Here is a 16,611-nt window from a genome sequence, read left to right as displayed (position 1 = left end):
AAAACCAGCAGCAGCACTGCAGCACACTGAAGATTTAACAGAGAGACAAAGCTTTAAAACTTTGTGTTAGTGAAAAAGGACACATTCACCAGCTCAAGCCTTTGCAGCTCATCAGTGCTCCTTTGCCAGATAATATTTCCTAAATCTGTCTGCTCACATAAACATGGTCTGAAAGGCTTTTGTCAAAATGAGCTGGATCAGCAAATACCTACTGCTTAACCCCATTTAGATCATCCTAACGAAAGCAAGGCTTCTGCATGTTTTCATGAGCAGCTCCACTGGGAGTTTCAGGAGAAAGGCTCTCAAGCTCAGGAGTGGCAATGGATGATTCAGAATGATGACTTCTAGTGGCACACCTAAGTGGGTAGAGACAGGAGGCATCCAGTCCACAGTCTGAGGGAAATGTACTAAGCACATCAGCATCATTAAGATACTGGAACTGACCTTACTGCATGAATAATTAATTGCGGCTTCAAAAATATACCAGAATCTGATAAAACTCAAGACCTCTCAGATCAAAAGTATGATTTCAAATCACTGTGATATTCACGCATACAGTTTGTCTAAGTGCTTGTAAGGAAACAGAAGTGCAAGATTCAAAAAATTATCTTGGGGAAACTGGCTGCTCATGGCCTGGACAGGTACACAGGGTGAAAAAAACATGGTGGTGAATGGAGTTTGATCCAAATGGTGGCTGGACACCAGTGGTGTTCCCCAGGGCTCAGTACTGGGGCCAGTCCCAGTCAATATATTTACCAGGGACCTGGATTTGTAGTTGTGAGGCCACACCTCAAGTGCTGCGTCCAGTTCTGAGCCCCTCACTACAAGAAAGGCATGAGGGGCTGGAGCGTGTCCAGAGCAGGGCAGGGAGCTGGGGAAGGCTCTGGGACACAAGTCTGATGAGGGGCGGCTGAGGGAGCTGGGGGTGTTTGCCTGGAGAAAAGGAGGCTCAGTGGAGACCTTAACGCTCTGAACAACCACCTGAAAGATGGCTGGAGGCAGGGGGGTTTGGTCTTTTGGTCTCTTCTCCCAGACAACTGGTGTCAGGATGACAGGACATGGCCTCGAGCTACACCAGTGGAGGCCCACGTTGGATACCAGGAAGGATTTCCTCAAGGAAAGAGTGGTTAAACACAGGAACAGACTGGCCAGGGAGGTGGTGGAGTCACCACTCCAAAAGTGTTCAAGAAACAACTGGATATGGTACTTGGCACTAGTTGGCATGATGGTGCTCAATCAGAGGTTGGACTCGATAATCTTGGAGCTCTTTTCCAACCTCAATGATTCTGTGATCAACTCTCAGTCAGTTCACAGACAACACCAAGTTGGGCAGGAGTGCTGACCTGCTGGAGGGCAGGAAGGCTCTGCAGGGGGATCTGGACAGGCTGGACTGATGCTGAGGCCAATGGTGTGAGGTTCAACAAGGCCAAGTGCTGGGTCCTGCCCTTGGGCCACAACAACCCCTGCAGTGCTACAGGCTGGGGAAGAGCAGCTGGAAAGTGGCCAAGAGGAAAACAACCTGGGGGTGCTGGTCAGCAGCAGCTGAGCATGAGCCAGGCGGACCAGCAAAGTGGTGACGGACAATAAGACGAGGAAACTGGCCTTAAGTTGCACCAGGGAGGTTTAGATTGGATATTAGGAAAAATTTCTTTTCTGAGAGGGCAGTCAAGCACTGGCACAAGCTGCCGGGGGAAGTGGGTAAGCCAACATCTCTGGAGGTATTTAAAAGACTTGTAGATGTCGTGCTCAGGGACATGGTGGGTTTGGCAGGATCAGATCAACATCTGAACTCAATGAACTCAGAGATCTTTTCCAACCTAAATGATTCTATGTTTTTATTACTTCTTCCCATCAAATTCCACAGTAGGTTTCTTTTCAATAATCTCTTCAATTTTTCTTAAAGTTGAGAATATTTGCATGGATATGGTATTATTACTGTCTTCAGCTGTTTTACTGCTAAGTGTTTAAATCTTATAAATGGCAGTTGCATTGATAAAGAAAAACATAACACCTGATATTTAATATATTTAATATATAACTGATATTTAGTCTCAGTTCTGCAAATACAATCAGTTTGCAAAAATGGTATTACTTCTCTACAGTATTTTCAACTTATTTTTATTCTAAAAATAAGTTTAAAAATGTACAGTTATACTAAGAAAAAAGTAAAAATAGTCACCATACATTTGTGTTGAGGTGATAATTGCACAAAACCTCCAAAGATATTTGATAATGAAGTATGTACAGTATTCTCTAGAAAAGCACATACAAAAACATAACCAAACTCTTTCCAGAAAGCAAGGCATATTCATTTTCCAGAAAAATGAAATTATCCCCAATGCTGGCCTTTTAACACTGGATTTATAAGGTTTTCATAATACAAATAACATACATAAAGAGCATTAACTGGCAACCTATACACAAGCAAAGAAAAATCAGCGCCACACATTCCTTAGGCAGGTAAGTATAAACAGACAAAAAGAAACCCCAACAAAACTCAAAGCCAGAAAACAGCTATAAAGAAGTGAAAAGTAGAATAAGAGAAGAAAGTTGCTCAAGGTGAAAATAACTCAAGATAAAAGAATCATTCCCTCTTTGAACAAACATTTTATTAAAATTCCTAGTTAAGGAACACTTCTAGCCAAGAGCTTTTGGTGTTAACTGATACGCAGATTGCAGGACACAATTAAAACCTACAAAAAAGTGATGCAAGTCAAAGGGATTTAATAAATGGGTTGTAATGACTTTCAAAAGTCATGTCTTTCAGTAATCATAAAATGTTTAAAGAGTTGGCCAACATTAATGCCTGTAGCCTCAAGGATTACAGAGCTTGGCTTGTGGTTTCTCTAAAATTAAAAGTATAAAAAGAAAAAATCACCTTAGATGAACCTAAAACCTGTCCAGCAGGGGGATTTTTCTATACGCCAACCCTCACACCTGAATTTACTTTGAACAGAACTCCTGTATATTTTCAGAGTCTAAAATGTCAGAGCAGCCATCATGAAAGAATGAAAACCAGGCATCCAAAACATCTGGATTTTGATTCATATGTCATAATAAAAAACAAAACAAAACACAAACCAGACAAACAACAAAACACCAACAAAAACGTAGAATGGAATCCAATTAAGCAATTAGAGTAAAATTACATTTGAATTTAAGAAAGCTGCACTTTGATCCTTCTGCCTGAGCAGAGAGTAACTAGAGTAACCTAGTCTGAACAGATGCTTTACACAAACCAGGGACACAATTCCTCTGTACACAACAAATGGAGCCTCTATCAATTTTCACAGCAGGGAGACATCTTTAGAAGACACAGGACAGGTTTGGATAGTTTGTGTGTTTCTTCCTTCAAAATAAAATCACTATATATTGTTCCAAGTGGAGTTTTACTTAGTTCCTCCAATATCTTTGTAAGAGAGCCACACTACAATTTTCCTCTTAAAAAGTTTTCTTGTCCTCATCATCTCCCACCAAATTCACAGTGGGAAAAGAAATAAGCCATCTTAGAATCCATTCAGTTTTGGAAATCTAATGATGTGAACATCTGAACATGATGAGAAGGTATCTGGTTTCAATATTTGTGAATATAATAAGTGAAAAATCTATGCTAGATCAGGTAAGAATTAGAATCAGGACTTTTGGGTGAAAATTCAGAAACAGAAAACAAAAAGTTTCTGGTCCTTTCCACCTATAAATGACTGCTGATCATTCAGTCTTCTGCCTATGCCATACAGAGTATTTTTATTATACACACAGAAAATCCAATGCAAGTGTCTGAAAGACAGGATGAGAACCATCATATTCTAGTTCTCTGGGCAACTATGGTAAAAACTTTCCTCAAAGTGATTTTATTTTACAGTTATTTCTTGTGCCAGTTGATAACAGGAGTAAGTCTTTACATGCTAGCTTTCTTTTTCTATTTTACTTCTCATTTTAACACATAAATGCCAAAACAGCACATCTAATCTTAGTAAGTCAAACATAAATCCTACTGGGGACTGGATTTCTTTGTGCACACTTCCTAGTGATCTGCTCTGAATGTGTCACTATGTAGGATATAATGCATTTTGCCATTTTGTATGTATGGTTTGGAGGGTAATAATTTAGAAGATATGGATCAGAGCAGTCTTTACAAGTATGGTTTCCTAGGAAAGGGAAAAGAAGGTAAAGAATATCTTAAAATACTAAAAGGACAATTAATTCAATCAAAGATATTGACCTTAGTGGAATTAAGAAAGCTATGGCTGGCAATAGTTACCAACAGCTCAAGATTTGGGGAATTAGAAATGAAATGTGGATCTTTCTAGGGATTTGCTGCTTTTAGTTTAAAAATTAGTCATAGTGGTCCTATTTAATATCTCCTTACAAAAATAAGAAAACTTGCTGACCTATTACAAGGCTATTACAAAGCTGCTGATGGATAACAAGAGTTCCACTAGAAAAAAAAAATCAAAATCCACCTTAAATAAATTGGAGGATAATGTATACTTTTAAGATGTACTTAAAATTTCAGAAAAAGATAAAACAAAAACTTCTATGTGTGTCTCGGTGAGGGGAAAAAAAGAAACAACAGGTACCATCCCAAAACAGTAACTTGAGAGACCACATAACCCAGGCAAGTGCTTAAGAAGGTTCTGCTGAAGTATGGAGGCATACAAGTAACAGAATGGGGCAAGAAGCTTCAGGAGCATTAATTAACCATGCATCTCTACAAGCTTCTGGAGTAATAAAAGTCCTTTTGAGAGGCTATTACTGACTTCTATGGTAGTTATGGGGAGAATTAACCGAATATAAGGATGGAAACATGAGAAATTAAAAATAGAGGAGGTTACTAAACAAGGAGAAAACAGCAAATTAAACTGATTTCACAAAAGCTGTTTCAGTACTCTCAGGTACCTGGAAGGACAGGTCTCTTGGAAATTTGATTTAATGGATAAGGGAGTGCAAGAAACTTAGCAGAAAATACACAACAGGTTATTCGGATGAACGAGAGAGACAAAACTGAGGCTCAGGAATCAATACACCTGCATAACCATAGGGCAGAATTGAAAAAATATACAGAGGGAACTTGGACAAAGCACTGGAGATGAGCAAAATGTTATTTACTACCATAAATTTGCTAGAACACTGAAAATCTGAAAAAGTAGCTGTCAGCAGTTTACTGGCAAAAATAAGATGATGGTATTCTTAAACAGTATTTGTTGTATAGATCTGGTTTTGTTCAATACTTTTAATTAGTGACAGGCAGAGAAGAAGAAAATACCCTTTTAAAATATGCACTAAGCTAGAAGGCAATGAAAATATTCTGGAAAACAGTATTGTAATTCAAAATACTTTAATAAACTAGAGATACTATCCAGAAGACATTCCATAAATACATATGTAAATTATTCCACTCAATGATAAAAAGAAATCAATCCCACAGAGCTAGACAGACTGGTAAGCAGAAAGACCAAGGAAAAATATTTAATCATTATACTGGACTATAAATTAAACATAAGGCAGGTTAGAAAGGTGCTAAACTCTGGAATTTTTCAATGTCTGCTCTCACAGTCAAGTTAAGGGAGGAGGAGACTGAATATTGAACAATAAAAGGTTTTCTCCAAAACATTAGCTTAACCTGCAAGTATGCAGGAGTTACTGAAAAGTATAAATTTCAATAAAATGCCTCCTTTCTTTCTTAATTAATTCTGTGTCATTTTTTTAAATCCTCCTGATATTATTTTGTTAGTGCACATACTTTCAAATTAAAGACTCAATTCATTAAGGCATACGGAGCAGAATGGGTTTGTGGCATTTTTCTGCAAAAGAGCCTGCCTGGAAAACTGTGTTAATAGACAAGCACATTAGGCCTCTTAATGATGCAAGCACAAAGAGATTCTTAATTCTGCATTGTGCCTAATACTTTAAGAAGCACATTCCCGAGTAAATCTATTTTCAAATAATGTGTTTTACTTACACTGATTAGCAAACAAGCCTTGTGCCTCAACATGAGCTGCTAAAACCACTGCAACTTTTCTGAGTATATTAACAATTCTGTCATTTGCCTGAAATGACAAACAGGGAAGGACTAGTATGGATGGTGCAGAATTAAAACCATCCTTTTAATTAAAAATTAGATTTCTTGTAAGTGTAAATGAAAATTGAAAGCATGTACTGACCCTGGCAGGCTCTGCAGTAATTAATTCAAATCACTCCTGGAAGCCATTCCTAGTATAGTAATGAAATTTGCACAATAACTTTTTATTAAGACAGTAAAATGGATGCACGGTAGTGACTTTATACCCTACTCTCACTTTCCTGTAGGTATGTATGTACTGCTGACTGACCAGTGCGGATGGTGGCTGCTCCCAGACCCATCCATGCCCATCGGTTCCCCGCCCTGGGAGGCGCACAGGCCTGCAGAGGCTCATTATTCCTCAGCCATTACCCACCATCCATTATCCTTTATCCACGACCCATTATCCATGGAATGCGGAGCGCGGCCGGGACGGTGTGGGAGCGCCCCCTGCTGCCGCACGGCCGCCACCGCACCGCCCCAGGCTTTGGAACAGCTCCGGCGAGGCAGATCAGCCCACAGCCCGCCCGGGGTATCCAGAGCCCCTCCCGGCCATCCACAGCCCCTGTGGGTGATCCACAGCCCCTCCCGGCCATCCGCAGCCCCTCCGGGCCATCCATAGCCCCTGTGGGTGATCCACAGCCCCTCCTGGCTATTCACAGCCCCTCCCGGGCCATCCATAGCCCCTGTGGGTGATCCACAGCCCCTCCTGGCTATTCACAGCCCCTCCCGGGCCATCCATAGCCCCTGTGGGTGATCCACAGCCCCTCCGGGCCATTCACAGCCCCTCCGGGCCATCCACAGCCCCTCCGGGCCATCCACAGCCCCCCTGGGCAATCCACAGCCCGTCAGGGTGATTCACAGCCCCTGTGGGCGATCCACAGCTCTTCAGGGCAATCTACAGCCCCTCTGAGTGATCCACAGCCCCTGTGGGACAACCACAGCCCTTCAGGACAATCCACAGCCTCCCTGGGCAATCCACAGCTCCCCAGGGTGATCCACAGCCCCTTAGGGCAATCTGCTCCCCCACAGAGAAGTTCTTTCTCATGTTTAGGTGAAACTTCCTGTGCATCAGTTTCTGCCCATTGCCTGTTGTCCTACTGCTGGGCACCACCAGAGAGCTTGGTCCATCCTCTTGACACCCTCCTTTTCACACACATTGACGGGGGGTCTACTCTCACTTTTCTCCTCTCCGAGTTAAACAGCCCCTGCTCCCTCAGCCTTTCCTTATAAATGAGGTGCATCAGTTCCCTGACTGTCTCCACAACTCATGTTCCCACCTAAAGAAAGGCCATGGAGCCCTCACAGCAGTTGAAATCAGCCCAACAGTACCAACCTCCCTCTGCACGATCAGCCAGCAGTTCTGCATGGGCTCCAGCTCCAGGGCATGACCTTCTCCTCTACTCTTGCAGCTCAAACAAAACCCAAATTAATCCAGACAATGTAATAACCACATTTCAGAACTAATACCTGCATTAGAAATCAAATCATACTGCTTTCCTTTTCTTCTGGCTGAAACTCAGAATTTAGCTTAAAAGTAACTGTGACTGCATCTGAAATGATCAGAAGTGTCATTTCCACTCAAAGGCTGAGTGGAACACACATGGGGGCTGCTCAGGCTTAGCAGGGTGAGATCCCGAGGCTGGTGAGGGTTCTCAGCAGGGCATCGCCGCCTGGCATCTGCCATGTGCCACATCAGCTCTGGCACCAGTACAACTGGTACAGAAACACTGGCTTTATTTACACTTTATCAAGAAGGATGGATTAACATTATTTCTTTTGAATTCAAGAAGCAGCTTAGAAGCTGAGAATGAAGAAATGGTTTTGTAGTCTGAAAAAAAGAGATACACATGATGAGATCTCTAATTTTGAAATGCCAGTTACCTGCTACCAAAAAAGGAGGGAAGCAGTCACATCCAAGACTTCCTTACTGCCTTTGCTGAATCCCATTTCAAAGACAAATCATGCCTTGTAGAACTAGGAACTATACAAGATATATTATATTTAGGTTTAGAGCAAAATTTAAAATTTTACTTTGGCATAACCCTGTCTCATTTTGACTTGTAACTAACTTGCCATCACACTTAGAGATGACAGAAGTCACATCTAAAATAATGACATCCTTGAAAAGGTACTACCCATTAGTTTCTGAGAACATTCCAAATTATAAATAACTATTTAAATAGGAAATGTAAAAACATTTTAAAACTTTGTTGAAAAACTTAAATTTTGTAAAAAGTAAACATGCAGACATGCAAACACCGACTGCGTGCATGTACAGAGGGACTTGAAAATGAGCTTGCTTAACCAAGAACTCAAAACTGGCTGCTTATTACAGAAAAAAAAGTTAGATACATCCAGATTACAACTGTAACCAAATCAAAAGATTAAACCCATTGACTTAACTAAAGCTTTCTGTTTGGTGACTGAGAGCCATCTATGGGCAGGGGGAATGCCTGGATGACTTCAGCTGCATTAAGAAGAATCCTACAGCTCAGGTTCCTCTTATCTCATAACCTATGATGATGTGAGTTCTCTGGAGGATGGCAGAAGGCAGATAAAACCCTGCAATTATTCCTAATTTCATTGTAAACAAATGGAAGATAAGAAATTTTCTAAAAAATATTGTTACTCACAACATCAAGTCTTTGCATTGTCTTTCAATCTTCATTGTTAATTTAACCAGCCCGTAATACAGCAGTAAAACATGTCTGGAAATTGAATTGTGGTTTATCTTCCTCTGAGCCAATTACTATTTTAGTTGCAAATTATTCAACTGATTTACTAATAAAAAGAGCATACAGAAAAGCCCGAGAGATTAGGTAAAAAATACATAGTGATTGAAAATTATCAGGGTTGTTGGAAAATAATGGAAATTTACTGAAGTAAAAAAAAAAGTTAAAAGAACAGAGTTCACAGACTAAAAAGAAATTGAAAGACCTAAATCGTACACATTTCAGAAGTCAAAATTTTTTTCCATTAAAAACAGCCTTTAAATTGCAAAAAGGATATCTTTTTGTATAGACTAGATTTTTTTTTAAACACTAACATTAGAAAAAAAATTATACAATATAGATTATATATGTATATATGTATTGGTATCAGACAAAAGATAGAATTTTATACATTTACATTTTGTATCAAATATACCAAGTTATTAATATTACCATCCAAACTACTTAGCAAAAAAAGAATTTATATTTAAAAATATATTCAGGAAATTATAACTTTCACTGACAGTGGTAGAATATACATTTGGTGTCTATCTCACCTTTCAGATCTTCCAAAGGAGAATTACAGGATCACAGAATATTGGGAGTTGGAAGGGACCCACGAGGACCATCGAGTCCTGCCCTGAAGTGAATGGCCCATGTGGGGGATCAAACACCCAACCTGGGCATTATCAGCACCCTGCTCTCACCAGATATTTGAAGTGTGAAGAAGTCCAATTACAGCAGAGCCTATCCCACTCCCATTTTGGATACATCAAACAAAACATATTCACTATTTTCTTCGAATCAGTTCTTGAACTATCAGCTTGTTCCACGTTCGCTGAGTCACCAACCAAAAGGGCTAAAGCAAAGCATTTCCTAAACCACCAAAATTATCACCTTACTATCAATTAATATTTCATTAACCTAAAGAATCAGTGCAAAGTGACCAAGACTGTTGTTTAATGTTTCAAATCACATTAAATATGCAATTAAGATCCTTATTTTTCCTCTAAGTTCAAAATTCTGTAATAAATATTTCCGACGTTTTAACAAATTTAATTTAAAAAATGAACTAGCAGTAAGAAACTTCCTAAAATATACCTGATAATTAAGTTTCTTGAAAACATGCTATAGTCAACATATTCTAGGCAGGAGGAAAACTCCAATATACAAATTAAGAGAGAAGCTGTCTGGCACCTGATTTGGCTTTGGAACAGGCTGCAGTTAAGGCAGATATCCACTAAGTGGCATTAGCAACCCAAACACCTAATTTTGACAAAAAATAATCATAATACAGAACACTTTATCTCCCACAAACAAATTGATGGAAAACATTTCCTTTGAATGATTCATTTTATTCAATTTTGTTATAAGCTTTGGCATAATTCCAAACAGCATTGGCAATTTCCTTTTCAGATCAAGACATCTGCAAATATTTATCAGGATGGTCTGATTAAAAATAAAACAATCATGACAAATGCATTAAACAAAGCAACTAAAATATGGGAGCAATGTGACATCAAATTAAGACACATAAAATTACAGCAAGATATTTTAAAAGTATTTGGGGTTTCAGAAGTGCTGTAAATCAGCAAGCCTGTTGTAAAGTGCAAAAGTACAAAAGTCACACCAAATATTTACTTTACACAAGCCTTTAAAAAAAAAAATAATTCTAATAATTTAGATATACTGATGCTACCTGATTCTAGGGAGTGTAAAAGATTATGACAACTGGGAAAGTAAGAAAACGACTACACTAATTAAGAATTTGTTTTCAAAATATTAATTAATGGTTAACAACGGTATATATAGGGTTCTGAAAATTGTTTACTGGAAAAACGCCTTTAGGAACAATATGAACACCAGAGAAAAGTATTAGAACAGAATGCTCATTTTAAAATAGCTTTCCCCTATTCCTATTGTTTGTCTCTGGTCTTTTATCACTGTCAGTTTGTTCATACATAAACAGCTCATGAATTTAAAGGGGGTGGAAAAGTCAGTACTACTGTATACAAGATTACAGAAAAATTAAATGAGCAAGTACTTCCATCTCTCTGCCTCATCAAAGTATATATTTTAAGCTTGTGAAATATCCTATATATGCACTCAAAATTCTCAGCATACTTCAATGCTACAAGGAGTAAGACATTCCTTTTCCTTTTTTTTTAAGTGATTTTTAAGTGATTTTTTTCTCCTCACTGGCCACAGAGGAATTGCATTAGGACATAGTCCTTTTTCCCTACATCCGCCTACGACAAACATTTGCTGCAAGTCAGCGACTCCAAAACCAAATTGTTTACAATTAACTCAAAAAGCCATTAAAAAATTGTTTCTTTGTTCCAGTTGGAAAGAGAGAGAGCCAGATGTGTGGCTTGTTGATCTTGCTCTTTGCTGACCTCTGAGTGTAGGAAGAACTGCAGCTGAGGAAGGAAGTCAGCAAGTTGTGTTAATGAAGGTGAACATTGCAAAAAAGGGCTTGCAATTTTTTTCATTAAAAAAATGTATTTGAAAGACTTTTTATTAAAAAAGAGATAGTACAAGGCCTTATTTTTTCCTGTGGATGAAGAATTTGAGCCTTTGTTTCACAAGAATTAACTGAGTTTGTGTCCTTTGCTATTTTGAAAAATGTTACCCTTAATTTCAAAAACTTCATGAAGTTTCACTGAGGCGCCTGTAAATTAGCAGACAACTCATAATTAACAGCTGCTGGAAAACCATCATTCTTTGAGGATGTAAAACTCAGGAAAAGCCTTTTAATTTTAGGTTCTGAGTCACAGTCTAGCACTACCGACCAAAAACTGGCATAAAGCTGAATTCCAGATTGAGAGTGTGCCCAGTTCTTGGGAAAGCACATCTGCCCAACAATGCAAGGCAATCCCAACAATTACCACAGTATTTTTCTTCACAGTTCTCCCTGAAACACGTTTATGCATTGTATCTGTAAAATACCTGGCAATGAATTAACTAGAGGTCTGTGTTAAAAACTTCATTACGTGGTACTCCTCATAACCGTACAGAACATGTCTGTACAAGATACTCTGTGAGATAAAAACAGGCTCAAAAACTGAACGGCAGTAGGTGTGAAACGTTATCAACTTGTTTATAAACTTTTAATAACTTTCTAAAATAATGTTTGAAATGCATTCTGAAATTCTACAACCACAGTGCTCCTCTTTTTATCAAGATACCTGAGATGTTAGTAAGTTATCATGGCCTAAGGTAAACTAAGGACACATTTGTGTGTGAAGTACAAATTCACTCCAGAGATTCAACTTCAGATATTAATTCTGGCACTCAACATCAATGCTTAAGCAGTTAGTGAAGACTGCTTTAGACATCCAACTTAATTGTCTGGATTAGGCTAAATGTTTGATCTTAGTCTCCCTGCATTGCTAACTTCATCTTTAACACTTCACACTACTTTTGGTGGAAAATGATGCCTAATTCTTGTCAAGCAGTTACTACTTTAAGAACATATTTACCATGTAAAGACCTGAATATAATCACAGTTCATCTTCCAACTGTCTATTATGATATTATTTAAGAAACTTTCCAAAGTATTCTTAGAAAACAGGAAATTGAAAATGAAAAACAGTTTACTCCCTTCCCACCCCATATTCTCCTGCTCCCAAGGTCATTAAAAAAAAAAACCAACAGTAACAGATCACCATATACATGTATACACAAAACACTTCTGAAAACAGTTATACTATTATTTAATCTGATAGGGACATTCAAACTCTGGAGAACTAAAGCAATAATTCATGTCAAATTTTTCAAAAGTAAGGAATACTGGCCATTTTAAAAACAGTCTACAAGATTCAATTTTCCTTTTTGCACTGACAGAAATGAAAACCTTATCATGTAAAGTTCCCAGCACAGCTCAAACAGCTCACACTTCAGAACACAAAAAATTGCTTCTGCTGTATTAGTATTTAGAATTTAGTATTGGCTTTTCACTTTTATATTAAGATTTGATCTTCAGAACTTTTCCTTTTAGAAACAAAAAAAAATCTTATATTTAGTTAGTCTGAAAAAAAATATTTTTAAGATCAGTAAAGTCATATTTGAGGGCTTCATTTTGAAAAAAGTCTTAACTATAAAAGGTCTAACAGCCAACAGCTAGGACTTCAAACATATATCAGGTAAAAAAAAAACTAACTAATTTTCTTACCAGATGTAATTACAATCAGTTTATTACCTTCTACCAATGAACTTAATAAAAACAGTTAATCATGCTATAGTAGTATTAACTTTACATGGAATAATATTAAGTAGTGCATAATTTAACAAATCTTTATTTCCTCATTTCACTGCCCTTTTTTCCTCCCCATTTCCTGTTTTCTTCTGTCTCATCAAGAGTATTCATCTCCACTCCTACCATTTTTCTTTTTATTTTTTCTTTTCCTTCTACTTGTCCTGTCTCTAAGATTTCCCTTCACCTCCTCTCAGTCCCAGACACTGGAATGGATAAATCCATGCTGAACACCTGGATTTCAGATTCTCTCCTCTCTGGATCAGGATCATCCTGGGCCATTAATCTTAGTTGAAATGCTATTATAAAATTTAATAGGTATGTCATTTGCATAATTCCTATTTCAACTCCCATATGACTGTAACCAAATAGGAGATTGGAAGCTCTTTTAACAGAGAAAGTAAAACTTAGAAATAAAAGATGCAAAATAGGTTTGCTGGTTGTGTACACAGTCCTTACAAGTTCACATCAGTAGTTTAAAACACAGAGAATCATTTTCTACCCTGTAGAAATTGTCAAAGCTCTGATTGCAGTCTTTCATCTTAAGTCTCTCCTGCCACCCCTCCCATCCACCTCCTCCCTTGGACCTGGGTTTGTTGACCCATCCACTGAAATAAAACAGGAATATTGCTGTCTTTCAGCTATGCTGGTTCCACATCCTTTGTAACCTTAAACTGATTAACCTCTACACTTTCCACCTCTGCAGGTGGCTTTATTTCTTTTGAACAAACCTCCACATGATCAGCAAACACCTTTATTTTGACAGACTGCCCTGACTCCGCCTGGGTACTGTGAACCTGCTTTGACAGAAACCCAGTCAGGCTCCTGCTGTGTTGGGCTTGTTTTCACCTGCAAGTGGAAGTTTTTGTGGTCTTTTGCCCACAGCACCACTTGTTGGATGCCCCTCACAGCAAGCTGAATTAATGACAGAATTCACTGGTACTAAAGCAGGGTTAACTCAGAGAATCCTTTCTATACTCAGTGCCTTCCACCTCTCTGAGAAGCCACTGGATCAAAGCCACCATCTTCCAACAGTACGGTTAAGATACCACTGCCTTTCAGATTTTAGGTGTTACATGCTGCAAGCAGTCCAGGTCAGATGTCCTGTCTGCTTCACACTTCCCAGGAATCCAGGAAGGGCTGGCAAACAGCACTGTTTGGGTCACAACCAGAACCAATGTCCGTGAATCTCAGCCCTGAAGCCCTGCTCACAACTCAGCTGCATGTGAAATGTGACAGAGATGTCCCTTCTGGTCCCTATAGTCTTTGTAGAAAGCACGAGAAGCTGGACTGGCACAACCTCTAGTATTTCACTAAGAAGTAGTTTGTTTCCAGTGACACATTTTCTTTTAATTACATCTACAGATCAAAACCTTCTAGTTCATTTCTATCACCCCGCTGCTTCCCCCTCAGCTATTGAAGTTTGCAGCTGTTCACAACCTCTTCATAGTCCTTCTCATGTATCCTTTTCTTGGAGCAGAGAGAAATAAGAAGTTTAAAGCCAATGAAATGATTTGTTACTGCAGGTACTGGCACTGATTCCCTTGTGTTGATACCAGTACTTGTGTGAATCCGCAGTGAGCTGATGCAGAGGCCTAAACTGACAGAAGAGTAATCCTCCGGGAAGCCTTTGCAATCCCACAGATTTTCAGCAGCAAATTCCCTAAACCACTACATCCTGCTGAGTGAAGGTGTTGATGCAAGAGAAGGGGCAGACAGCACTCAGCTAACTCCTCAAGGTGGCAATGAGCTAACAGAACAACTATACATCTGATCACAAAATAAAGTCCTGTACATGTATTGACCATACAGAGTGGCTGGTGTGGTCTCTCTCAGGGAACAAAGACATTTCGGACAAATGAGCACTTAAAATCTCAAGTTACATTGGACTCATTCAACAAATACATAAACAGTGCATAAAGCAAAGTCCAGCATACTGCACTCTTCAGCTTTCTCACAACTCACATATAAAAGGAAGAGGGTACTTAACACAAACCCACAGTTATGTCTTACCTAGAAATAAAGTGGTTCCAATTCACATGCAAAACTCCAAAGAGGCGATGCTAAACATTCAACGTCCGTCTGTCATGAAAAACATTCAAGATTACACTTGGGGTCAGTTTCGCTCTTCCCTATCTCAATTTTGCAATAAAACTTTCTAGTTTAAAAAAGAAATTTCCATGAGAAATGGAGGTTATTCTATTGAAAGTGAGATTTGTAACATCCAAAAATTTTTGTAGTCATATCATTAAATACTGCAGCTGGGTTGAAATGATCAGGTATTCAAACTAAATTTTATATCATATAATTCTGCTGAATAGATGCAGAAGATAAGTTAGATTTTATAACGAGCTGTTGCCAAGACTAGTACAGCCAAAGGAAAATAATGTGCACTGATAGTGGTATGCATTATATTAAGAATTAAAAGATATAATAATGAAATCATGGAAATGGAATACATTTCCAAAACATTTAGCAATTTAGTATAAAGGCTATATTTATTTAAAGCAATATTTATAATGAAAAAAAGTCCAGTTCTAAGCAGTTCTAAGTTCAGAAATTAATTTTCCAATCTTTTGAAACTACTGAAATAAAGAATGTAATTTAAATGTGCAATAGTGATCATTTCATTTTCCAAGTGTTGGGGCAGGGGACGTCACTAGAAAAACAAGGAGACCAGGTGCTTCATAAGGTTCTATACAGACAGCTATTTTAATGTTACTTTTTCAACTCTCTAAATAAAATAACTTAAGAGAGATGCAAGCTTGCTCCCAGAATAAAGGTGAAAGTAATAAGGAAAATAAGTCCACTACAGAAAAGTTTGGAAGTGAACTTCAATTTCAACCATAACCTTAATAATGGTAATAGAGCTCCCCAAACACTTTTCCCAAATATTGAGTTTCACTATCCTCATAGCCTCAGAGGTCAAGCCATCCCATCCATAAATCAGCTTAATTCAGCTTCATTAGGTTTTGGCTTTGAAAAACACATGGTTGTGTTTCTGCAGCTATATTTATAAATATGTGACTAAAAACTTGGTTTAATCTAATTATCGACTTTTATTCATTTAATTTCAAAATAGTAACCTTGATTGCTGCCTAAAGAGGAATTATCTCTCGAAACTCATGTGGTACAGTGCAGATTGGGTTTTTTTCCCTAAAAATACATTCCTTACTGCAAATTGTAACAATTCCTTAAAAAAGCAGATTATATCAAAATGTAATACTAATTTCCCAAGTAGAACACCCACACAGGGAACTAATTAGGAATTGCTCCTCTGTGTAAACAAATCTTTGTACCAATTAGTAGCTGGTCAAGTCAGGCAACTCCCTCTCTCTAGGGGAAAAACAATTTTTTTTTTTAGCATTGATTTATTTTGCTTCTGGCTGCAAATTCTCTCCAGTTCTGTAGCAATGCATGGTATTTACAACTTGTATTTCAGACACTTTGATGGGAACTCGGTCAAGATCTGGAAAAAAAAATGGTAGCAGAAGACCCATAAAAATCACAGAACCAGGACTTCAAACGGGACGTGAACAAATCCTGCTCTCTCCCTAAGCCAATTCTGTCCCAAGGGTTTA

The 16,611-nt window shown here is 38.3% G+C and overlaps 1 protein-coding gene across 3 annotated transcripts in view; it reads right to left on the bottom strand.

Annotated features, from left to right (window-relative positions):
• The window catches only part of CYRIA (CYFIP related Rac1 interactor A), a 56,264-nt gene that overhangs the window by 23,209 nt on the left and 16,444 nt on the right, over window positions 1–16,611 (bottom strand). For all 3 annotated transcript variants that reach the window (XM_059468082.1, XM_059468083.1, XM_059468081.1), the window contains exon 3: window positions 15,044–15,112. The gene's annotated coding sequence lies outside the window, so the exon portion shown is untranslated. The remainder of the gene's footprint in view (window positions 1–15,043; window positions 15,113–16,611) is intronic.

Source organism: Ammospiza nelsoni, chromosome 3, assembly GCF_027579445.1.
Source record: "Ammospiza nelsoni isolate bAmmNel1 chromosome 3, bAmmNel1.pri, whole genome shotgun sequence".
Taxonomy (NCBI): domain Eukaryota; kingdom Metazoa; phylum Chordata; class Aves; order Passeriformes; family Passerellidae; genus Ammospiza; species Ammospiza nelsoni.
Note: the sequence above shows the minus strand (reverse complement) of the source record. Positions and strands in the feature narration are given on the sequence as shown.